The sequence below is a fragment of the Tursiops truncatus genome, chromosome 1 (assembly GCF_011762595.2).
Source record: "Tursiops truncatus isolate mTurTru1 chromosome 1, mTurTru1.mat.Y, whole genome shotgun sequence".
NCBI lineage: Eukaryota > Metazoa > Chordata > Mammalia > Artiodactyla > Delphinidae > Tursiops > Tursiops truncatus.
Window position 1 is genome coordinate 178,180,551 of NC_047034.1, and position 24,704 is coordinate 178,205,254.

The 24,704-nt window shown below is 48.3% G+C and overlaps 1 protein-coding gene across 5 annotated transcripts in view; it reads right to left on the reverse strand.

Moving 5' to 3' along the window:
- LOC101318487 (calmodulin-binding transcription activator 1) overlaps nt 1-24,704 on the reverse strand; it is an 84,279-nt gene that overhangs the window by 35,834 nt on the left and 23,741 nt on the right. For 4 of the 5 annotated variants that reach the window (XM_033843898.2, XM_073796704.1, XM_033843900.2 and 1 more), the window contains exon 1: nt 18,483-18,608. The exons of the other annotated variant lie outside the window; for it this stretch is intronic. The gene's annotated coding sequence lies outside the window, so the exon portion shown is untranslated. Of the gene's footprint in view, nt 1-18,482; nt 18,609-24,704 lie in introns of those variants that run through there. 5 annotated transcript variants of the gene reach the window in all.

Consider the following 24,704-nt stretch of genomic DNA (forward strand, 5'->3'; position numbering starts at 1 on the left):
CGGTGATTCAGCTTTGAGGGGTTGCAACCCCCCTGTCCTTAGGACAGTCTGAGTGAAGCGACTGGACTGCTCCCTTGTGAGACCCGGCTGCACGGAAAGTAAGCTGAGGGCACCCACTTCCCGAAGCACGTGAGCCTCCAGGGTTATACGTCTGGGTCCCCCCTGCGGCGGCAGTGGTGTCTGGGTGCTCACCCTCCGGCTCGTGCCCGCTGCAGGCAGTGTGCCACCCGTGCGGAGGCGTCTGCTCAGCCTAGTGGTTCTCAGGTGCCAGCAGGCATCAGAATCACCCAGTGGGCTTTCTGAAACACACTGGTGGGGGCAATGCCCAGCTTGTTTTGGTGTTAGTGTTGGTGTTGGTTTTGCTAGGTTTGGGTGAGCCTAGAGGGTGCACTTCAAACACGTTCTCAGGTGACGCTGATGCTTCTGGTCTGAGACCACATTTCAAGAACTGCTGCTCTAAGACCCCAGCCTCCTTCCTCAAGAATGAATCCTTTCCACCCCAGTGCTTGTTAAAGAAGGACCCCAGGACCACCTGCTCGAGCAGAAGCACGGGTTCCCACCCAATGTGGACATGCAAAATGTCACCTCCTGTACATCATATCCGGTCCGTCCACACGGGCTCTGCCAACAGCATTGGGCTGTGCATCTTCTCAAGCACACGGCCAATTCAGACCTGACGACACTCGAAAACGATTTAAAATCCACCTCCTTGCACTGTTCTCTGCAGCTAACCAGGCACTCCTCTCTCATCCCCATCAGATCTTACCTCTTTATTACTTTCTTTTTCTTCTGAGTGGGATGTCTTCCCAGGTGCCTGCCTTTGCCTCCTGCTTTTCTCTAAAGCAGTTTATTTACTTGTGTGGTTCCAGGGAATGAGATCTTTCAACTATCATGCAGCAATTCCTTCCCACTACATTCAGGACACACGCACCCACCTACCTGTACCCCAGACAAAAGGTAAATGATGCTGATGGCTTTGCAGCAAGTCTGGCTCACGGTTCATTCCAAGCCTCTTCCCGAGCCTGTTCCAGCTGCACCCTTTTTAGCAGAAGCAGCATTTCTAGACTGGGCAGTGATGACATAGTGGAAAGAACACTGGACTAGAGAGAAGAGCTCCAGGTTTAATCCTGTCACTGTGTGACTCTGGAAAAATAATGACCATTTTGCACCTCAATTTCCTCTGTAAAATGGGAATATCACTATCTATGCTGCCCGTGAAGATGAAATAAACTGAATTTCTAAAAGTGGTCAGACTCTCTTAAGTCTGAACTACTATTGGACAGGGACCTTTTACCCAGTCATACCTCTGGAACATTAAAAAATAATAATACATTTAAAAAAATTTTTTTAATAATTGAGATTCACAGATGAGTTGCAAAGGTAGTTGAGTTCCCACATACCCTTCACCCAGTTTCCCCTAATATGAACATCTTACGCAATTAGGGTACATTTGTCAAAACTCAGCAACTAACACTGGTATATCGCTCCTATTCACTAAATTATAGACTTGAGTTAGACCACACCATCAGAACTGAATTAGAATTAATGTATTTTTTTCTGTTCCAGCATCCAACCAAGGATACCATGTTGCATTTCGCTGTTAAATCGCCTTTCTCTTCTCTCATCTGTCACAATTTGAGCAGTTTTGAAGACTACTGGTCAAGTACTTTGTAGATGTCCCTGCCTTGAAGTTGGCCTGACATGTCTTCTAATGATTAGACTGGAGTCACGGGTTTTTACCTAGAGGATCCGAGGGGAAGTGCCCTGCCCATCACACAAGCAGGGGTGAATGATGATGGACTGCTGAGGTAGACCGTGATCATTTGCTCTATAAACCTACAGTGCTCCATGAGAAAGTTCCTATTTTCCTCTCTCCCTACTCTATCCTTTGGAAGCAAGTCCCTAAGTCCGGCCGAGCAAGGGGACGAGAATTAAGCTCCACCCTGTGGATACAGGAGTATCCACACATATTATGTGGAGCTCTCCTAGAAGGGAGATCTGTCCTTCTTGGCTTATTTACCTGATCAACCTCTTATCTGTACTTGGATGAACTCACGGATATTTATTTTACACTTTGGTCATCATCCGATACTACGTTAATTGCCCCAATGGTCCCAGCGTGGCCACTGGGAGCTCTTTCAAGCTGGCTCCTGTGTCCCTTGGACATACCCTCAGCTTTTTTCCCTTCTTTTTCGAGCACTTCCTTACTTTCTGGCATTACCGGATGCTCCAGGCTCACCTTGTACTCTCCCTGTCCCAGCCCTAGAATCAGCGGTCTCTCTAGGGAGCCCTGGTTTCTTTTATTGGAGAATGGCATGTAGAAACCAAGATCCGGGTGCTAGGTGTGCTCACTACTGCTGGAGTGTCACTGCTCCTGGGCCCTCTCAGTGCACAGAGCCAGGACAACGTTGTAAGTATAACAGCCCATGTATGCACACATATCTATAATTATTTTTCTATCTATATGAAAATAAACATGAGTTCATACAATGTCTCCAACTCTAACACAGCACTGCAGTATTCATTCTACCCTTCTAGGGGGCATTTTCAACATAGATAAAATGATGGTGGAAGTAACTGTGTTACCTGGATATAATAAGTCGATAAAATAAATGCTGAAAAGAAATCTTCCTGATACATCAAACTACAAAGAGAGAAGCCTAGGCCTAATTTCTGTATCTCAGAAGTACAGGTACAGGATATAGCATGTAGTATATCCAACTACTTTGTTATCCTTCAGTTCCTAGAGTTTTCCAACAACACTAGAAAACATAAAGAAAAATACACTCCTAATCCCAGAATAGCTCTGAGTACTACGGAGATCAAGAAGATGAAAAAACATTTCCAGCCAACTGCTGGCCCGCTTCATGTCCCCTTTACTCTTGCTGGGTTCACCCTGTCCAAGTGTCTCCTCAGGGCTACCACACAAAGTGTCACACAGCACAGCAGCAGTCATGGGTCATCTCTGCATCTCTCTTTGACAGGGATTCCTAACCCTCAAAGCGACTCATTTTAAAAATGTCCCCAATTAATATCGACCTAAAATTCCTAAGCAGTACCAAAGTTTTAACACAGAAAAAACTTCATGAAGTCAGACACCCGCAGTATATTCTAAGTTTAGAAGGTTTGGGATTTGCTGCTGTAAAATTGGAGAATCCCAAGTGTTTGGGCATCTGATGAGAGAAAGCGTCTGTGTCAGGAACCAACGACTAGCTGGACTCAGGCTAGTGCTGGTCTCAGGTGTTCAGCCGCACCTAGTGACCATAACCTCCTATAGATTGTGCACAACGCACTTTAAATCTTGGAACTGAATTGATTTTCATGACTGTACTGAGCAATACAACATGAAGCAATTTCTTTTTTATCTTTTTTTTTGGCGGTATGCGGGCCTCTCACTGTTGTGGCCTCTCCCGTTGCGGAACACGGGCTCCAGACGCGCAGGCTCAGCGGCCATGGCTCACGGGCCCAGCCGCTCTGCTGCATGTGGGATCCTCCCGGACCGGGCACGAAACCCGTGTCCCCTGCATCGGCAGGCAGGCTCTCAACCACTGCACCACCAGGGAAGCCCAATGAAGCAATTTCTGACTTTATATCAGATACTCTTGCTAAAAAACACTCAGCTGCCTCCCCTGTGACCTACAAATAAAACGTCAAGTGTCTGGTACGGCAGGGGAGGCTCTTTGCTGACGGCCTCGGGCTGCTTTTTGGGGGTCCTCTCATACTCACTGTTCTCCAAAGCTGTCAGGAACCTTACGTGTTTCTGCGCCTCGGGTGATGCCAACCTTTCCCCATGTCCACGTGGCGACCTTCTTATTCTTCAGAGTGTGGCTCAAACATCCCTTCAGTTTTATGATGTGTAGCTGCCACTGAGCATCTACGTAGGCCAGACATTCCACATGTGTTATTTCTGATCTGGAAAACAACTCTGATCTTCCTCTTTCTTTTACAGATGAGGAAGCTGAGGCTCCGAAAATGTGTTACTTACACGAGGTCCTAAGTATCAGGGCAGGGATTAGAGCACAGGTTAGACTCCAGACCCACGTGCTTTCCAGTCTACCCAGCAAATCGTCATGTCTCGCTCTGTGTCCTGTGTATAGTTATTTTCTTACACATGTCATTTCTACCAGAATGTACAGTTATTTTCTTACATATGTCATTTCTACCAGAGCGAGCTGTCTGCAAGTCTTGTATCCCTGGTATCAGATACAGAATGGGGGCCCAGTCAGTGGAAAGGAATATTCTTTTCTAATTTAAGCTTCTTCAGAAGCCAATTTGTGGATGAGGTCATTCAAACTCTGGGGCAGGGGCTCTGAGTGACCTCTGCTCTCCACAGTGGGCTCCCAGGGACGATACTCCAGTTAGCCAGTTTTACCCCTTAGCCCCCGGGGAAAGAAAGAACAGTCAAAATGCTCAGAACCCAATGGAGGTGCCTTGAAAGCACGTGAAAAAGCTCTAGGCATCTGCCTGGCTGGCTGCCCTTTCCTGGGGGATCAGGTAAGGAAATAATGTAACTGTATTGGTGAAGACCCTGGCAGAAAAGCTGAGGAAGATCTGACCCTTCGTAGACACAAACTGGAATTTCACGGCAACGTCACTTTCCTTTATCCATTCAGCGTCACGTTATAAATATAGATCCCTACCTTCTAGGTATTCCTACTTTTCCCTGGTGAAACGGAGTATCTGGAACACAGTGGCTGGCAGCACACCTTGATCTAATTAGTTACGAAAGTGCTTAACAGGTTAAGCTGTTTTAGAGACATGACATTTTTACCGTGTGAGACCAAAGAGACATTTTCTAGAACAGCCTCAGAAAGCGGGCATGGCTTTGCAGGGCCTGAAAATCAGCCGACAAATAACATCTGCAAACCGGAGCTTGTGATTCCAACGGCTTGACCCGGGCGACCGCCGGCCTTACTGCCAGAGCAGAGGAGCAAGTTTTGCCTTGGCAGGTAAATGAATGAAGGCGCGATCACCAGATCCCATCTGCTATTTTAAAACGCGTTATTTGTGGCTTGAGCACACATGTGCCCTCCTGTTGCTATTTGGACTGGGGACCAGAGGCCGTGTCTCTCGTTCCATTTCCAGCCCTTGGCTGAGCTGGCAGGAAGGGTTGATGAAGCAAAGGAGTCATGACTTGGGCTATTTCTGTAGAGAACCGTAGCTGCTGCTTTGGAAGCCTCCTGCATTTTGCAGGAGGCTCAGAAAGACGAGGAAAGTTGCCTGATTCCTTCCCAGAATCAAGGGGCCGCTGGAGTGCAGGGAGCTGCTCTTCCCCGGCGAGCTACTGAAGACGTCCAAGTGCAGAGGAGAGGGTGAGGCCCGGCCGGAGATAAGGCACAAGCTGTACCGCTCTGATTTTCCAAAGCAATGGCTAAATTTAGCCTTAGGAAAAACTGCCCTCCTCCACTTCTTCAAAACTCCCCAGCGCTATGGACCAAAACACTAGAAATGACACCAGCAATTCTTCTTCAGACTTTCTTCATTGGCAGGGAGGGGGGATTCATATTGCTTCTTGGTCTGTGTTTCACCCTGTTCACGAATTCAGAGTCTTAGGCACGACAGGGAAAAATCCTTTAAGCTGACGAACAGCGGTGAGGAGACAGACTGCTAGAGAGCTGCAAAGCCAATCTACAAGGATTTCTCCTTTGAGATCTTGCAGCGCTACAGCTGGAGCTGCACGAGGGCGAAGATGTCCAACCTCTCCTCCAAGGACAAGAAGGGTCAGTGGAACCCAAGGAGCTCCGCTGGATCACGCCACGGCATCCAGCATGTAAGGGCACCTGAATTACGCAGCAGTCAACTTCACCGTCGGTCACGTAGCGAACCAACTGCAGTTCGAGGCAGCAAAACTGCCCCTAATTAGCATGAGAGCGAAGGAAGTCGGGAACTCTGACACAGATTCTATACCTACCGTCATCTAATCTCAAAAGAGGGGCACGTTTCAGGTTTGCTAACGTCCCCCAAAGCAACACAGTTGGAGGCCACTGCCTCAACAGTTTCAGCACCCAGTGAAAATGAGAGATATTATAAGCGCGGATTGAGACCTTCTAGAAATGGATGAAGTGACGGAGGAAAGCCTGTTACCAGACACCAACGGGGTCTTTAGAGGGAAAAAGCGCTGTAACAGGACTTGGAAGTGAACAGCCACCTCACCTGGACGTAAGGATGTGAGCGGGGGATGAACTTGAAATGACTTGCACGGAGGAAGTGGAAAAGGAAAACCCTGCCTTTAAGAACTACAATTGCCAAGACGCAGTACAAAACGCACGGGAATTGTCAAGGGGCAAGAAACCATTAATTAACCGCCGGCAGGTTGTTCTGGGGTGCCCAGCTGTACCAAAAAAACCACTCCGAGTCCTCGGGGAAGAAAGATGGAGAATCAGGGCCAGAACAGACTCATTCTGCGAATGTCGAATGTCGACTGCACAGCCCCTGCTGGGACACCACTGCCGGGCACCGGCCAGGGCCCTGGGGATGGGACAGCGAACAGGACAACTCAAGTTGTGGTGGTGGCCACCAGGGACGCAAAAACCAAATAAGACATAAATAAGCCTTCATTCCCAGAACCTCAGCCTAATGGAAATAAAGGGGAAGGAAGAGAGATCTCGACAGTTCTATGGGGCCAGCGCCTGCCTTTGCTCTGCTCAGTGTCATCTTCCCGAGGCCTGGGACGTAGTAAGCCCTCAATACATACTGAACAAGGGACTGATTTCATCTGTTCAAAATAGAAAGTGTGGATTTCAAGCAGAAGAAGGTAAAGGAGATGAACCAAGTATTTGTTTCCCTTCATCATTTCTAGGTGACTTTTCTCCAGTCGAGTTACTAAAAGCAGCTCCCTCCCTTCTCTCGGGGCCATGCTTTCCTAATCCCATCAAACAGATCGGGGACCAGGCATCTGAAAACAAACAAACAAGAAACTGAGACGGTTCATGATAACACTTTCACCTTAGCAGCCCTGCTTCACGAGGTTGGGAGGAGAAAAGTTGAAAACGCAATAAAAAAGAAAACTCTGCGAGTAAGATGTGTTACAAGGTGGGGCTCCTGGTGGTTTTCAGTATCTGACTGAAAAACCACGTGTCCGGGATTCTAGTTGAAACACTCCTTCTTTTGCTGTTTCCAACTCGCTCTCCATAAATTATTTAGAGCTGCTGCTGGCAATGCTTTTCTTCCAGGGCTAATTGTAGGGATGCCATCTGCACAGATGTTCCAACTGTCCTGCTACCTCATGAGAGAGTGTAAGTCCAAGAAGTTCCACAAATATGTGTTTTCTTAAACACTGGATTCTACAGAGAACTCTAAAGTGTATTAAGTACAATAATTTTTTTTTTACAATGCCATAAGATTCTGTAAAAATCTGGAATAAATATAGGCGAAGAAGTCCTTTCCAAATCAACAGACTGAAATGCCTATATTTTAAAAGAAGTAGCTGTATTACTTTAAGATACTGGATGTATTAAAAAGTAAGTCAAAATAGATAAAATCATCTAAAGATACTATTTTACAATTTATCATAGGCCTTTCTGACAGAGAAATCTTTTAAAAAATCCAAGTTATACCACTTTTTTTTTTTTTTTTTTTTTTTTGCGGTACGCGGGCCTCTACCAGCTGCGGCCTCTCCCGTCGCGGGGCACAGGCTCCGGACGCGCAGGCTCAGTGGCCATGGCTCACGGGCGCAGCCGCTCCGCGGCATGTGGGATCCTCCCAGACCGGGGCACGAACCCGTGTCCCCTGCATCGGCAAGCGGACTTCCAACCACTGCGCCACCAGGGAAGCCCCAAGTTATACCACTTTAACCATTTTATTCCAAAATAAAATATTTCTCCAAGGGAATCACCAGAGCTGTGGAAAAATTTTAGCCATTAAGCTCCTTTTTAGCACACTGTCATGACCCCATGAGGACCATTTTCTGTCCTGGCTCCAGACACCACATAAAAACACATCGAGGGCTAAGCTCCTGTGTCTGCAGGCTACTAGCTTCCACACTTTGAGTTTGGGAGGCTGTAACTTGGTACTACATTTCCCATTAGGGCTCCACCCCTAAACCAGAGTCATCTTCAAATTTTTGCAACTTCCAAATGAGTGAGGCCTGAATGAATGTATTAGTGAGGCTGCTATTCAAACATCCCTTGGATTAGGTGAAAAAGCTAAAAACGGAGTGATTTTCACGAAATGGGGATGCAACTTGATTTCATACAGTTGTAGGGCTGTCCTATTTCCTGTCCTCATGGAAGTCCCCAAATTGGGCTTATTTAATCATCCCACTCAGTGTACAATAAGTCTCCGACGTACGAATGAGGTCCGTCCCGAGAGCGCGTTCGTTAAGCCCAATTTTTTTGTTAAGTACAACAAAGTTAGCCTAGGTACCCAACTAACACATAGCTATATAGTACTGTACTGTAATAGGTTTTTAATACTTTTCACACAAATAATACATAAAAAAACACAAAAAATAAACATTTTTAATCTTACAGTACAGTACCTTGAAAAGTACAGTAGTACATCTGGTATACAGGGGCTGGCATCGAGTGAACAGGCAAGAAGAGTTACTGACTGGAGGAGGGAGAGGAGGTGGGAGATGGCAGAGCTGAAGGATCGTCAGCAATAGGGGGCGGAGGGCGAGCTGCAATGTCACTCACGCCTGACGCTGACGGCACAGGTTCTGGTTCCTTGCTGGATTCAATTCCATCTACCCTCCTGAAAAAACGATCCAGCGATGTCTGGGCAGTAGCTCTTCTTTTCTCATCATAGATGACACGGTAGCACTGGATTGCATTCTGAACGGCTGCCGCAACCTTCGTGTACCGTTCTATGTTCAGGTCCTGTGCCTCAAACACTAACAGCGCCGCCTCCAATAAAGAAAACCCCACGCCATTTCCTGCACCGTGAATCTCTTCGGTTCTTCAGCTACTTCTTCTTCCTCTTGTCTCTCTTCATCCTTTCTCTGGGCCTCCGTTTCCATCAGGTCTACCGTCTTTTCGCGTCGCTCCACTCTCCCAATTATTTTCACTTTTGTTTTCCATCATGACTGCTTGGAGCTTCTTAGCACTAACAGCTACACCACCACTGCTTTTACACGTGCTTCCGGACACCCTGGGCTTGAAATAAAGATACTGTACCGCTGTACTCAATACAGTACTATAAAGTACACAAAAGCACAACCACTTGTAGCGGATGCATGCACATGACAATGTACGCCAGACACGTGAACTTACGTGATTGGAAGTGCAAACACACGTTCGCATCTTTAAAAGTTCACAACTTGAAGGTCTGTACGTAGGTGACTTAGCGTAGTTGATCTAAAGGTTCGGGAGCAGTTACATGATGGAACAAAAGGTCAATAACTAATTCAAATGGCAGTGGGCGCTAACCCTGGGACGCATCCCTCGCAAATCCCTAACGCAGCTTCACGTCTCTTTTCTCCCCTCTTCCTCTCTTTCCCGATTTCCCTTCACTGCCCTAATCCATTCCCTCTCAACCTCTCTATTTCCCTCCCTGCCCTCACTGAACCGGAACCAGCCCTGGATCTAGGTATGTCTCTTTGAGGTGGCTGATAGAAACACTCATGATTAACAAGAGATTGGGTAAGACGACGATTCATGAAGAGAATAAAATAAAGCTCGGGTAGAGCCGTTATACAGAAAAGACATATTAAATCCTCTAAAATGGTTAACTGTGAGCCCCAAACTTGGCTGAACTCAGCAAACAAAGCAAAAAGGGAGGCAGGCAGTTTCAAGATCACTGTCAGTTGCTGTGGATAATACGGCTCTTCCAGGTACTAAGAGCTGAAAGAAATGTCTCCTACAGATGCTTATTCATAAGAAAGGCTGTGATGCAATGGACCTCAACATCCTTGCAATAAAGGCAATACTGGGGGACTTCCCTGGTGGCGCGGTGGTTAAGAATCCGCCTGCCAATGCAGGCGACACGGGTTCAAGCCCTGATCCGGGAAGATCCCACATGCCGCCGAGCAACTAAGCCCGTGTGCCACAACTACTGAGCCTGCGCTCTAGAGCCCATGAGTCACAACTACTGAACCCACGAGCCACAACTACTGAGCCCGTGTGCCACAACTACTGAAGCCCGCGTGCCACAACTACTGAAGCCCGCATGCCTAGAGCCCGTGCTCCGCAACAAGAGAAGCCACCACAATGAGAAGCCCACGCACTGCAACGAAGACCCAACACGGCCAAAAATAATCAATAAATAAAATAAATTTAAATAATTAAAAAAATAAAAGTAGGTGAGTTGAACGTTTTACATTTCTTGAAGGAAAAGCTTTCTCTAATTTAGTTGGTTCTTAACTGTTTATTATTAACTCTCAATGGATTTCTCTTCTGCAGGCCCTTAACTTTCAAAAAGTCGCTTTACTGCAATAAAATAACCTGTTCTCTTCTTTGTTTGGAAATGAACACATCTGGAGTTAGCGATACGGCAGTGTCCTGTATAGGGCATTTCTTTCCACAATTCTTGACGGAAAGAGAGCAAGCTGCCAATGTTTAAATCCATTTGACAATAAACACAATCAAGTCAGCTCCCTGTTTACAGCATGGATCCCTCCATATCTCTGGGCGCCCCCGGAGTGACTGCCCAGGCCTGCTGAGTGATACCCCCAGGCTGACATAAAACATACAGATGAAGGATATTTAAGGGAAACTGGACTTGGACTTCCCTTGTAAGAAAAGAACCCATACCCTTCTTACCCTTAATGTTCATGGGCTCTTAGACGGTGATGAAAGCTACAAATCCTTTCCCAGAAAAATACATACATACCAAGTTTTGCATGTAATTTCAGGAGACTCAGAGCCATGGGACATCTATGGATTCCAGGCTCAGAACCATTTCGTGAGGTAACATCTCAGCAGACCATAAAAACAGAATGTTGGGTTAAAGATGTTTTGGAGGGCCCCCCTGGTGGCGCAGTGGTTGAGAGTCCGCCTGCTGATGCAGGGGACACGGGTTCGTGCCCCGGTCCGGGAGGATGCCACATGCCGCGGAGCGGCTGGGCCCGTGAGCCATGGCCTCTGGGCCCGTGAGCCATGGCCGCTGGGCCTGCGTGTCCAGAGCCTGTGCTCCGCAATGGGAGAGGCCACAACAGTGAAAGGGGCCTGCGTACCACAAAAAGAAAAAAAAGATGTTTTGGAAACACTGGGTTAAACACCACTAAGTACATTTGTATTTCTTTAACATATGACTTTTCTGAACCTTATTATTCTAACGTGCACTCTAAATTGCTGGGGAAAGCTAATGGTAGGTGTGTCTCCTAAACTTATCTGAACCTTTATTTTTTTTTTGTAGGGGGAGCTTCTTATAAGCATGTCCTGTAAGTAACTCCCACAGAAGAGTTTAGGAACTGAAATTAGTCCTAAAGAATACCATGATAGGGCTTCCCTGGTGGCGCAGTGGTTGAGAATCTGCCTGCTAATGCAGGGGACACGGGTTCAAGTCCTGGTCTGGGAGGATCCCACACGCCGCGGAGCAACTGGGCCCGTGAGCCACAACTACTGAGCCTGCACGTCTGGAGCCTGTGCTCCGCAACAAGAGAGGCCGCGATAGTGAGTGGCCCCCGCTTGCCGCAACTAGAGAAAGCCCTCGCACAGAAACGAAGACCCAACACAGCAAAAATAAATAAAATAAATTAATAAACTCCGACCCCCAACATCTAAAAAAAAAAAAAGGATACCATGATATAGACAGTCTCTGAGTTATGAAATTCCTGGTCCACTTTCATCAACCACAGACCCCAGTAAGGTTATTTAGGTTAATGGTGAATGTCCCCCAGGGACTAGTATGGGAAAGCGACCCCACATCTGTTCCCACCGTCTCCTTTCTTCCTTCTTAGGAGGCTCCTCCTCTTATTGCTTATGGTTCAATTTCTCCTCAGACAACCTTTGACACGTACACCACCACCTCTTTAACCCACATTCTCCTTTCCTTTTCATTGCTGTAACTCTTCGAGATACTAAGAAGGATTTCTCTCACTCTCTCTCTCTCTCCTTTGCTCAATTCAAGAATAAAAATATGATTGTAATTATCATGGATAATAATAATGGGTTATGTTATCAAGAAACTGAAGTTATTTACTCTCTCTGGGTTTATTCCTCTAAAAAGTGAGCGAGCTAGACTTTGTAATTTCAGAGAATCATTTTGGGTTCTACCCTGTGAAATAAGAATCTTCACCAAGAAGCTTCCCTTGACTGAAGTTATTTTACATATACATGTATTTCCATTCAAGCCGCATATTTAATATTCAATATTCACATGTGAAGTTCACTTTTTTTCATTTGTTTTGGAACACGGAAGTGTAGGCTACGTATTTATACATCATGTAGATTAGGTAGTTCAGTGTTTTACAGTTTATATGTGATATATGCATGCACACACATTATTTTGATTTTTTTCTCCTGCAAATTCAGAGTATCTATTATGGATTCAAAAGGTTTTTGTTCTCCGTCTAGCCTGGGAACCTACCCACCATTTGTTGCACTGTTTACCTGGGAAATATTATTCAACTGATTTATAAGCTTTTAGAACAGCATCAGCTCTAGGCTGGGCCCTTCCTCTTTTTTACATTATTAGATAAAACATCTTTCACACACACACAAATGCCAGGGGCAATGATTCTGGCTAGAATGGAATGAATGGTTTCTTTCACTAGAAAAGACAAAAGGGTGTTTAAAGAAATTCTTTGTTGATGATTCCAAACCACAGAGTGAAATATTAAGGACTTGAATCATATTTTCTGAAAATGGTCCTAGGGATTGTTAGTCACCACCCATTTAAAGGTCTGCTGAAGGGTAACGATTCTGGTGTGTCTTCATTTAAAATGGGACCGTGAAAGTGAAAGCACGGAATGAGCCTTGTTATGAGCTTCTGCGGTTTCAGAGCGAAGGGTGCTTTCTTTGGGAATATGAGAGCTAAGGGTGAAGATTAGCACAGTACACCTGCCCAGCATCCCTTTCCCGGTCCCTGGCCATGGCACCGTGCTTCTCATTTGGGAGATGCCCTATGCTCAGTTCAGGTGGTTCTCACCACAATTCTTGTCTCCAGGGGTGGGTGAGCCAGGTCTTTCTAATGAGAACACTACCCCTCCTTATTCAAGGGATTGGAAACATGAGTCAAGCTGGGCCAGTAAGGACAGAACATTTCCTGGAACTACTGGGAAAGAAGTGCTGTCTTCTTGGAGATATTTGCTAAACTGGCAAAATAAAAGCCTGGAGCTTTGAGCGGGTCATCTTGCTACTGCGTCAGGAACCCCTGCCCGAGAATAAAATCAACAGAGAGGAGAGGAGAGCCAAGAGAGGGAGAGACAGGTTTCTAATGACATCACTTGAGCATCTGGAACCAGCTATACTTGAAGACAACACCAAAACTGGACTTCACGAGAGTCAATAAATTCTCTTTTTTACAGAAGCCAGCTTGAGTTGGAGTTCTGTCACCTAAAGCTAAAGGAAGAGCCTACGGTGAATCCAACAACTGAAATGTGGATCCTTTTACTAAATAAATCCTGGTTAAATTCCGCTTCCACAGACACACACACAAATCAATATCACACACAAATCAATATCACACACACACACAAATCAATATCATTAAACAGACCTTAGCGGTAGTACATAAGAATCATTCGAAGCTCTCTATAAAACATGGGATAAATTTTGGCAGAAATCAGCTGTCATGCTCATTTGAAACATTCTGATTACCCAAATAAATCAGAAACACAGACAAAGGTATAGTGAGCTCCTGCCTAGCTAGCGATCTGCTGGTGTGGAATTAAATACCTTCAGAAGTATCCTAACTCATTCACGCCTTAAGTTACTGCCAAATTGACTATCATAACAACAGATACATTCCACACAAGAGAATCATTACAGAACACTGCGATTTAAAGAGAATTATGAATTATCTGGTCCAGGGACTTTCGATAGGTTTTGACTGTGGCCCACAGAAAGAAACAGAACCCAGTACACACACACATACACGCGTGCACGCGCGTGCACACACACACACCCCTGAAACAAAATCTTCCCAAATTGATACTTGCCCATGCTATGAGCAGTGCATTCGGATTTTAATAACTGATGATGCTGACCACTAAGTTAATTTCCTGACCCACTACTAACAGGCTTAGAAAACAGGTAAGGCACTGATCCAGGACTGCAAGGTGAGTTACCTACGATTTCTCATTTACTTAGAGACAGAGCTAAAACAAAAACCTAGTACTCATCCTACCATGTTATATTCAAGCAAACAGTTGTTACCTATACACATTCCTAGACAGCAAGCTTCTGGCCAATCTTAAGAAATCCCGAAAGGCGACTAAAACCCTGCTATTCTACACTGACACAGGCCAAGACTTTTACGGCCACTTCCAGACCACTTAAATGGAAACCCAAATCCCCTACGGACCTTGAATGGACCTGAATGGGAGATCCTGTGGAGTTTGTGTCTAAATTACCAACAGGGAGGACTGAACTGAATGCACGAGATAGGATCAGAGTCGGGTGTGCTTTAGAACTTTCTTGTTACATTCTTCTCACTCTATCCAAGGAGTAACACCACGCATATAATTGTTTTGTTAACTAACAGTATTTATGAAACTCCACCTCCCAGGTTCCATTACACTAGGGGTAGTCGGGGAAGATACACCTTCAGTGCCACCCTGCACCGCAAAGAGCTGCTCATCTAATCTGGGAGATGAGGGGAAAGGGTTCATTAATGAGATCAGGCGTGAGTTAAGCTCAGAGAATAAGGAGGAAGAATTCTAAATGGAGAGCAGGAATGCAATACACGCTGAGTAGCTGCTGGTGGACGGGGGAAGGCGGACTAACAGAGTGGGATCAGATTTGAAGGGTGGTGAAAGTCCGAAGAAGAAAGGTGAAAAAACATAGACTAACTGGTCAATGTTGGTACTTGATAAATGGTAATTTAATATATTTGGAGGCACTTATAACAAAGAAAAGTCAGTCTTTTGACTTCAGGACAATCCACTCAGGAAGGGTTAAGACCATCACTGATGACCTTCATGATTATGAGCTCCAGTGTCCTCAGGTGCGGGGTCACCCAGCAGGTTCCCAGGTGCTTCCTAAGTGTTCAACGTGACCAATGTTAACATGCAGTCTTTAAGGTAATCCAATGCACCGTGTCTAGACTTCTCCCACCATCACCCAAACTTCATTGATGGCTGTCAGAATTTCCATGGAACATAAGAAAACGCATGGTGTGTGAGGTGTAATAAAGACAAAATTAAGCCTGTCACTTCCACAACTGACAGAGAGCCTAGAAGGCAGTTCACGGCCTGCCTCTAGAAAGTGTGGAAGTCTTTCTGGAATGAATGTCATTTACTAACATCATTCGTCCCCATTTCACCTTCCTGGACACTCATTATCCTTCTGCCTACTCCCTCTTTATTTCACCTATTCTCACTGCTTAATGTGTATCTCTGTAAGCTCCCTTAAACCCCCTTTAAAAAAAAAAAAAGGTTAGGTGTACACAAATAAACTACATCGCGTGTGAATGCCAAAAGCATTTTGGCAAAGGAATATATAACTGAAATAAACTCCCAAATATTCTGCTTATATAGTGTGACAAGACGCCACGGTTGATATTTAACAATGAAGACCTGGCACCACTCAGGTGGTGTCTTCATCCGAAAACATCGATGGGATGCCAATATTAACCCACGTTAAGTCAGGCAGAGCAAAGCCCTTTAAATGTGAGAAGATACAGCAGGCACACTCAAACAACTGGGAAAGGGATCGGGAAGTGAACGCTGCTAAGGAACAATAAAGGACTTCCCGAAACCACTGCACCGGCTAAAGAATGGTGCCACGTTTAACAAAATGGTCTTTATTGCACCTTCTGGGTGAAACCTAAAGTTGAGCTTTAAATAAATGTAAAAATAATATGTAAAAATAAAATTTTCCTTAAACATTTTTAAAAGGCAGCCTACAAGTACGGTTCTGCAACGTCAGAAGTTCACAATGGCAAGGATCGAAAACATCAGAAAAATTATGACGGTTCCCAAAGGAAACTCTAGGTTACCAAAATGGACATTTCTGGCAGTGCCAGAAGGCGAGGGATCTTGAGATGAGCATCTGAATTGTAGCCATCGATACGAGTCTCATACCTTTCACGCGGGAAACTTTCAAGGTCAACTGATTCTTTAACTTCACCATCTTTCTCGTGTGAAGTAAAAAATTTTCTGTGCCACCTGTTACCCATGTTTTCTAGGACAGCCCAACATGAACGTCCTGCAGCGGGGCCAGCTGCTGTTACAGGCATTCGGAAGGCCCAGCAGAGCTCTCCACAGAGAACCAAAGAAAATAATGTGTCTCTGCATGTCTATCACAAAAGCGGAAGAGTTACCAAAAAAAAAAAAAAAAGAGCGGAAGAGTTAATAAGGATCCTTAAAGGATACAATGTTGTTATTAACTACTGCATTAAATACTGTGTTTCCATTTAGGTTATTTGGAATACAATTAATTAGAATGCCTGGGTCCAGGTCCCTTAGGAATTCCAGGCAGTCCTCTGCTGTTTTCACCAATCGGAATTTATTGGGGAAATGCATACCCTGTAAGTAAATGCTATTTTCTAGAACATTAAACATTATTATTCCCGAAATCTAACACTAAGAAAAAGAGAAACATAAGCTTATTTGCTATCGTCTAATTTTGGTCTTAAAATAATAAATATATTTCTATAAACAAACACCATGGAAAGCGCTACTGCTTAACATATTTCTTTTTATCAGGTTCCCAAGCAACAGTTTCTCTACATGACAGATTCTGTAGGGAAACTCTCCAAACAATTCCTTTAGACAGAGAGAGAAGAGGACTCCTTTATATACAGCCAGCCATTTTACCGTATGTGACACAACTTTGGCGAATCACAATTTTTAAATTTCAGGTTTTGGCCTCACTGATGGGAAAAATATAATGCGTTCAAACAAACAAATACACGAGGCACTTCACAATTATCTGAGAGCACTTCTCATGTTTACCGTATCTGCTTTGCCAATTATATCAATATATTTCAGACTAACCAGTAGAAATCATACCAAGCAACGGTGGACAAAATCCAAAACAGGCTTTAAGACTGCCATCATTCCCTGGTGAAGTAATTGATGAGGAAGATTATTTGCAAGAGTACTATATTTTCGGAAATGTGATGGCTGCAGAAATCGACGAAGATTGAAAAATGGTCTCTAACATTTGACCACCATCAGGACCGGCCCCGACACTGGGCCGTTACCTAGGAAACCAAAGCAGGAGAGATCTTACAAATGCAAGAAGGCCACGCGGAGCCGGGCTGGTGGAAGCAAAGGTCAATGTGCCTCTCCAGTCCCTGCTCTGAAATGAAGCAAAGCTCTCAGGAAGTTCTTCCAAACCTTTAGTCTCTGAACTCCACCAACTTTCCCCGCCGTGTTCTACGCACGGATTAACAAAACGTTCATTCACTCCATTGGCCTGCTAGGAAAAGGCAGCCTCCAACCGCCTTGTCCCGCAGAGGCGTCTGGGGCCGAGGGCCAGTCTGTCCCGGCCACTCTCCCCGCCAAGGGGGCACTTGTCCCTGCTCCACTCCCCTCGCCCTTCTCCCCGTGGAGCGGGCGCCCGGCCCCGCCCCTCTCCCCACGCCTGGCCGCGGGAGCGAGCACTCGATCCGAAAAGCCCGCCGCCCAGACGCGCCTCGCAAACGAAAACCAGCCGGCGGCCCCACGGGCGTCCGCGCCGCTCGCGCCGGCCACTCCCCGCACGCGTGTCCCCAGACCGCCACTCACCCAAACACTCCCACGAACTCGCGCGCACACGCGTGTTCTCACACCCACACCAGCCCCCACCGCCTCGCAGCTACACGCGCGCGCGCTCCCGGCCTCGCTCCCCCCGCTCCCCCACTAGCTCCACGAACACGCGTGGTGCCACCCCCCTCACCCACACTCGCTCGGTAAACACGCCGGGCGCCACGCGCACTCGTGCCTCAAAACACACTCAGTCCCTGCGCTCTCTCCATCAGCTCACGCGCCCCCTCACCCTCCCACTCGCACCGTAAACACCCGTGTCCGCACCCCCGCTCCGCAAACACGCTCACGCCCTCCCCCTCGCTCCATCAACACGCGCTCCGCACGCTCAGCCAAACACCCCCTCCTGCACGCTCGCCCCGTAAACACGCGCCGGGCCCCACGCACACTCGCGCGTCCAAACACTCCTCCCTCGCGTGAACACGCGCGCCCCTCCCACGACCCCCCGGCTCCTCCACAAACGCGCGTGTCCTCGCACCCGCTCCTCTGACACAGTGACTCCCCCCTCGCGTAAACACGCGCGCCCCCGCCGCGGGCACGGGTGCTCCCCACGCCCCGGCCGCGGTGCGCGCCCGCCCCCGGCCCCGCCCCCGCGCGCCCGGCCGGCCCGCGCGCCCCCGCCGGCCACCGCCCTCGCCCCGCACGCGCCCGGCCGACTGACTCTCCCCTCGGCCGCACGCACACTCACTCCGACTTGGTGAGCACGACCAACGCTCGGTCGGGCTGGCGCCGAGCCGCCTCTGTCTTCCTACTCCTCCCGCGCGGCCCCGCCCGGCCCGGCCCCGACAGCCCAGCCCTGCCCTGACCCGCTCAGCTCCACACGCCGCGGCTGGAACGACTCGGGCTCGGGGTACCGCTGTCTCCCCGCCACAGCCCGAGTGCGCCGCCCGGGCCAATGGCAGGGCGCGGCGGTGAGCTCACCGTCCTCGGCCCCGCCCTCTGGGCCCCTCGGGCCAATCGGAGGGCGCTACGTCACCCGGAGCCGGGCAGAGGCAGGTGTGGGGCGCGGAGCCGCTCGGCGCGGGGACTGCGCCGGAACTGCGCCCGAGCCTCGCGGCGCCGCGCTGGACGGCGGCGGGCCCGGCCCGGAGGGTGCGGGCGGAGCGCGGCGCCACGGCCCCTCGAGATGCCGTCGCCCGCTCTCCCGCCCAGATTCCGGGAGGCCAGGCAGCCGGGTGGCCACGGTCCCCTCGAGGGCAGGGACGACTCCGAGCCCGACGGCCGCGCCCTCTCCCCCGGGCCCACAGCCCCGGGCGGCCTCCTCTGGGGCCCGCACCGCGCGGGAGGGGCGCTCGGGCCGCGTGCTCCCGGCCTGCGGAGCCACCCCTCGCCCGGCCGCCGATTCCCGGCCCCGCGGCGCCGTCGGGTCCGCTCGGGAGCCCCGCACCCTGGGGCCCCGCGTACCCCGGCCCGGGCTCCCGGCGCAGCCCCGGCGCGGCCTGCGGCGGCGGCGGCTGCGGCGTCTGCAATGCAGCCACGGGAGGAGCCGGCGCTGCGCTGCGCCGCGCCGCGAGCGGGGGAGCGCGGAGGACTGGGCGGGAAGGAGGGGCGCGGGGCATGGTGAGCCGGCCGACGGCTGCGGAGCCGGGGCAGCGCCCGGGAGGCCACCGGGGCACTTGGGCGGGTCCCGGGGTCGGAGTGCGGAGGGGCCCGGGTCGTCGGCCAGGACGGGGCCGAGGATGTCTGGGCAGGGACGCTGCAGGACGGCTCCCATGGGAGTTCAGGAGTGTCCAAGGCGCCCATTCCGGCAGCGCAGGGCCTGACCTCCTTAACTGAAGTTCTAGGGTCTCTGCCCATCCCTCGGCTCTAACCCTGGTGTCCAAAAGTTCTGGCTTCGGCTTTCTCACTTGGATGCTTCTGCATAGTGTCTCTTACTTCCCGCCAAAAGCCCAAGTCACACCTCTCCATCAAGACTCACGTCTGCAAGCAGCCTTCCCAGGCATCCCAAATGGACACCACCACCCCTTCTCCTTTCCCTGTAACAGGTGTAGTCCTGCCGATTCAATAAACCCCACCCACGGCCTTGCACACAGAAAGTGCTTGGCCCGTGCAGACTTGTGATGAGCCCATCTTCTCTTTTTTCCCTCATATTCTCAAAGATCGTAAAAACTGGTTATGCCTCCTTTCTGCCATTTGGGTTAAAAAGCGTCTCGAAAGATGGGGGCAGAGTCTCTTTTACTGAGCCTACCCAAACGCACACGAAAACAACCACAGAATTTTGCACAGCCCTCAAGACTATACAACCAAAACTGAGTCGTTGTTTAGAGACCAAGCCCAAGGACATCCCTAGTGGGGCTGGCTCCCATCCTGTGCCACGCCTCTAAGCCAGCAAAGCGAGCAGGTAGAGTATGGTCTCACTCTCGGGGGCCGATGGCTGATTCTAAACCTCAGCAAGTCCCTCACCTGCCCCGGCAAAGTCAGAACACTCGAACGCACTCACAATCCTGCTCCAACAAGTCCTTCATATTCCCACCCCCATTGCCTCTGCCCTGCTCTCACCACACTGGACCCCTGCGCTCCCCTGCTCTGCTTATGCACTCCCCCCCACCTTTATCTGCTAGGGGCATTCTTAGCCATTCATTGAGGCCTGGCTCAGATCCCCTGGCTGCTCTCAGCGGAGCAGACCCAGGGGCATTGTTATGCATTACTATTTCAGCACTCTGTTTCCAGGAGAGGCAATGTAAGGTTAGTAGTCGGGGACAATGGTAGTTAGGTTCTCCTATTTGCTAACTGTGAACCCCATGGGCTGTGCCTTCAGATCTATGGGTGAGAATTAGATGAGCCAATAGATGTCACATGCTTACACCAGTGGTGCCTGGCACGTAAGTCACACTCAATACAAGTTCGCTCTTGTTGCCATCAGAATCAAGGTGTCTTGGAGTGGTGGATAGTGACTGGAGAGGAGTGGGGGTGGGTTTCTGGGTTTCTGGTAATGTTCTCTTCTTGACCTGGGCACCGGTTTTAGTTTGTGAAAACTCATTGAGCTGAGTTTCACATACTTATGATATATGCAATTTCCATATGTACTGTACATTAATAAGAAGTAATTTTAAAAGTTAGTTGTTGTTAGCTAAGAAGGAGACACCTCTAATCTCCTTGAGAACAGGAATAGAGTCTTAACTTATCTTGGCACCTTGCACAATTCCAGGCACGCTGGAAGGATTCAGCTAATAGTTGTTGAATTGCTCTGAGTAGATTGTGAGCAACAGAGACCAACTGGGGAGTTGGGATGACGAGGGGCAACACCTGCCTTTATACACGCAGTGCAGGGAACTCAGGATGATTGGGTCCAGGTTCAGCCACCTGGACCCCAGCTAAAGAAAAAGCCTCCAGACTTTTCTTTCAGGTGGGGAACTTTGTTGTTTGGTTTTGGTTTGTTTGGTTTTGGTTTTTTTCTTCCCCCTTAGATTTGCTTTTGAAAAGACAGAAGTTCAGCTCTCGTTCAAACCTGGGCATCCCAGCTGCCTGCCATGACCCTTCACCCTTCCTCCAGCAGCTCATGTCCACCTGGCATGAAAGAAACGTTTAGCCATGGCTGCTTCAACACATTGGCTGTGCCCTGATGTCAGAGTTGGGGTCAGCAGCCTGGAGCTCTCCTTCCAGGCAGCCCGAGGTGACATTTCTGCACTAGGAAAGTCCTCAGCTGGGGCCATTCCCCTCTTGGAAGGTCTGTCGCTCTCCTTCCCCTCTGCACCTCTGTCTCGGGGTGGAGGCCACGAGAGCAAGTGCCCTCCCTGGGCCACACCTGGAAAGGCAGGCGGAGCTGGGGCAGGGTGCGCTGGATGCTTCTGGAGTAAGCTCAGAGCTCAGGCAGTGTGCTGGCAGGGTGTCCTTCCTCGTGGGTATTCATGCTCCTCTCCTCCAGGTTAGGAAATGACAGGGTGAGACAGGCATGTGCTTCAAGCAAATTCTTCCACTAGGTTTTTATGGGGCTTTGAGTAAACCGGGGTCATTTTTTTAAATAGTGAAGAAGAAAACTTTGCTCGGTGATGACTTCACTTGGTAGCACCCAGACCAAGTGCAACTGTTGCATCTTAAAGCAGAGATGGTGTGTCCGTATCCCAGCCTAACCTCTGCTGAGGGTCTCAGGAGGATGAAGGGAACTTCGGTTTGTTGGGTACCTGATATCTGCCTGCTGTTACGCTAGACACTCACATACACTGCTACTATTTCTCCTGCAAGCTGGATATTGTACAGAGGAAAAAAACGAGGCTGCAAGGTGTCAGATAACTTGACTAAAGTCATACAGACCGTATGCGGCAGGTCTGGGTTTCAAGTTCTGAACCTGCACTCGTTCTGCCCCTGTGATGGCTCTCCAAGTACCTAAAAATTCTTGCCATCGTTAAGCTTCCCTTTGTTTAAGAAAGCAGTCTGGGAAATTTCTAAGAACCAGGACTTCTTTTCTTCAGCCCCGGCAACTGTGATGCTTGTTTATGTCAAGATGTAGATTCTACTGGGCCAGGTCCCTGAGTGACTGTGATGAATAGGACCTTCCTCACCAACTGGCATTGGACTTGAGCGTGAGAGAGAAATAAATCATTTGGCATGGGGTTGTTTGTTACTGCAGCATATCTTCACCTCTCCTATCTCATAAGAAATCAAATATGTTTCTGCATATATCAACTTCTAATAAAAAATAATCTAATGAAAACTAAGTGACAACTTAAAAATAAATGCAAGATGCATATTCATTGTATCTTTAAGGCCTTAGGAAATATAAAAGTATTCTTAGAAACCATGGGTAAGAGCGACAAAATAATTCAATGGGGAAAGGATAGTCTTTTCAACAAATAGGGCTGGAGTAACTGGATGTCCCCACGTAAAAGAATGAAGTTGGGCCCCTACCTCACACCATATGTAAAAATTAATTCGAAATGGATCAAAGACTTAAATATAAAAGCCAAAGTACAAACGTCTTAGAAGAAAATGTCGAGGGAAACCTTGGATTTGGCAATGGTTCCTCAGCTATGCCATCAAACCACAAGCAACCAAAAAAAAAAAAAAATTGGGCTTCATCAAAATCGAAAACATTTGTGCTTCAAAGGACACCATCAAGAAAGTGAAAAAGACAATTCACTGAATGGGGAAAATATTTGTAAATCATATACGTGATAAGGAACTTGTATTCCTTCTCATTCTTACAACTCAAGAATAAAAAGCAACCTATTTTTTTTCTAATGGGCAGAGGCTCTGAATAGGTATTTCCCCAGAGAAGATAAACAAATGGCTAATAGCACATGAAAATATGCTCAGCAACATTAATCACTGGGGAAATGTAAATCAGAATCACTAATCAAAACCACAAAAATGCAAATCAGATACCACTTCACATCCACAGGATGTCTGTAATAAAAAAGATGGACAATAACAAGTGTTGGTGAGGAAGTGGAGAAACTGAAACACTCCTACCCTGCTGGTGGGAATTTGAAATAGTGCAGCTCCTTTGGAAAATAGTCTGGCTCTTCCTCAAAAGTTTACTCATAGAGTTACCATATGACCCCACAATTCCACTCCACGTATATACCCAAGAGAAATGAAGACATATGTCCACACATATGGACATTTATATGGCAATAAAAAGGAACGAAGATCTGACACCTGCTGCAACATGGATGGACCTTGGAGAAATAATGCTAAGTGAAAGAAGCCAGTCCAAATGAACACATATGATATGACTCGAGAACAGGCAGACTTATAGAGATTGAAAGTAGATGAATAGTTGCCTTAGGCGGGGGAGGAGGGAGGAGCTTGGGGGCAGTGGGACAGGACTGTTAATGGGTAAAAGGCTTTCTTTTTGGAGGAATAAACTTGTTCAAAAATTGGGTTGTGATATTGACTGTACAACCCTGTGAATAGACTAAAAAGCTTTGAATTGTACACTTTAAATGGGTGAAGTGTATGGGATGTTAATTATATCTCAGTGGAGATATACACACAGACAATAAGAGGAAGAGAAAAAGAATGAAGTATAAAAAGAATCAGTGGATTAATTTTAGAAGAGAAAACTGAGTGATGGGAAAAGAAAAGCCAAAATCAGGAGGGTCTGATAGCGGATCCTTTTTCAGTGGGTCCCCTCGTGCTCACTGAGCCCCCGTGTATGGCCCTCGGTGGGATATGGTGGCAGCAGGTGGAGAATGTGGCCTGGCTAGGTGACTGCTCAGTGAGGAGACAAGACAGACATGGGGAGGCGCTGAATCCCGTGATGGTGACCCCATGGGGCAGAAGGATGATGGAAGAGGGCACCTGTCTAATTGTGCTTCTGGAGGATTGTGAAAAGGCCAGGGGTGAGTCCATCAAGTTCCCACTTGTTGTGACTGCCTCCTCGACAGCTAGGGGTCCTGGAGAGAACCGTGGCCTGAACTTGGGGTTCCCCTTGGAGAGGTCCCTGATAGGCCGGGCTTCTCCATCACAATGGTTGGCTGATTCAGGGGTGAAGGTGAGCTTTGCAGAGAGCCTCAGACACCTCAGCTGAGCTGCCAGTGTCCTTGTCAGACCCCTGAGCCTTCCATAGGAGGGAGGTGCTGGGTGGGGGCAGCGCAGCCCGGACCCTGTTTCCTGCATCACCACTAACTACCTGTGTGCCAAGCTCCTTTCTCTTCCTGTGCCTCACTTTCCTCTTCTGCAAAATGAGGTCTAAGGCCATGCACATGGGGTCCTCGTGCAGGTCCAGTGGGACCTGACACAGCAAGCACCCCTGTGCTTCGGCTGCAGGGACTGTGGATTTGAAATGACCGGTCGCATGAATGCAGCTGCGTGCATGCCCCCAGGTAACCCACAGCATTGAGGGCACTGGCACATGCTTGCTATTTTGAGCCACTCAGCTTTGGGGTGCTTTGTTACGCAGCATTAGATTACTGTAGGGGACAGCTGTATGAGACAAGGTGTTTGCTACCAGGGCAAACCGTGCTGC